We start from the raw sequence: 1245 nt of genomic DNA, 5'->3' as shown, positions 1-1245 counted from the left end.
AGCCTGCGCCGATCACGTGTTCTATTAGACCAACACCTGCATCCTTCTATATCCCGTCTGTTCATGTGCCTATCTAGATAAGTCACGAACATATCTGCCTCAACCACGAGCACTGCTGCCTCACGCTGCTGAGGACCCGGGTCACTGTCCATGTGGAGTTTGCACATTCTACCCGTGTCTGCGTGGGTCTCACCCCCACAACCCAAAGATGTGCAGGGTAAGTGGATTGGCCATGCTAAATTGCCCCTTAATTTAAGAAACGGATGAAGAATTCATTTTTTTTCTGCTTTTCATCAATGTCACACTAGAATCGCCGATTTCTTCATGCCAAGAGCAATCCTGAACTTGGTGGCCTCCTGCTCTATAGGCGGTCCACCTTATAACAGCGACCTCTGACCATGCTCCTGTTTTTCTGGAGTTTTTACTTGAGGGATTTGGGAAGACCAACCCCCTCCCTCCATCTAACTCCTGGAGATTTGACAAATTCTTGCTCATGGATAATTTCTTTACTATGTACTTTAAATAGGAATTTGATCACTGTTGCTCAATCAATTTCCTTTCTGATGTAATCTTCTCTATCGTGTGGGAAACCTGTAAGGCTTATCCCAGGGGGTTATTCATTTCATATCCAACCAAAAGGTGTAAAATGCTTGAGCGACAGCGCAGGTTCGAAACAGACTTGACCGAAGCAGAGAGGGAGCATGGCAGGAATCCTTACCACTCATTGAAAGAAATTAATGCAACTCATGCAACGCTGGACTCTTTGCTGGCTCAGAGGACTGAGAAGAATTTAAAGTTTGCGTAACAAACGTTATATGAGTGAGTAGGAAGAAGGATGACCCTAGGGTTATTTCCTATGTGCTAGATTCCAAGCATAATAGAATGTGGGGCGAGCTGGCCGGGTGGTTATGGCGATGGACTGCTAATCCATTGTGCTCTGCACGCGTGGGTTCAAATCCCATCGTTGTCAGTTTTTGGGCAGCATGGTAGCACAAGTGGTTAGCACTGTGGCTTCACAGCGCCAGGGTCTCAGGTTCGATTCCCTGCTGGGTCACTGTCTGTGCGGATTCTGCACGTTCTCCCCGTGTCTGTGTGGGTTTTCTCCGGGTGCTCCGGTTTCCTCACACAGTCCAAAGACGTGCAGGTTAGATGGATTGGCCATGATAAATTGCCCTTAGTGACCAAAAAGTTTAGGAGGGGTTATTGGGTTGCGGGGATAGGTGGAAGAGAGGGCTTGAGTGGGTC

At 47.7% G+C, this 1245-nt stretch overlaps 1 non-coding gene across 1 annotated transcript; it reads left to right on the top strand.

The window, feature by feature from the left end:
• Positions 1-888: 888 nt before the first annotated feature.
• On the top strand, positions 889-970 carry trnas-gcu. The gene has a single exon. It is a non-coding gene; the product is annotated as a tRNA-Ser (tRNA).
• Positions 971-1245: the final 275 nt, after the last annotated feature.

This window comes from Scyliorhinus canicula, chromosome 4 (assembly GCF_902713615.1).
Source record: "Scyliorhinus canicula chromosome 4, sScyCan1.1, whole genome shotgun sequence".
In the NCBI taxonomy this organism is placed as follows: Eukaryota; Metazoa; Chordata; class Chondrichthyes; order Carcharhiniformes; family Scyliorhinidae; genus Scyliorhinus; species Scyliorhinus canicula.
This window is presented reverse-complemented; position numbering and strand designations above follow the sequence as displayed.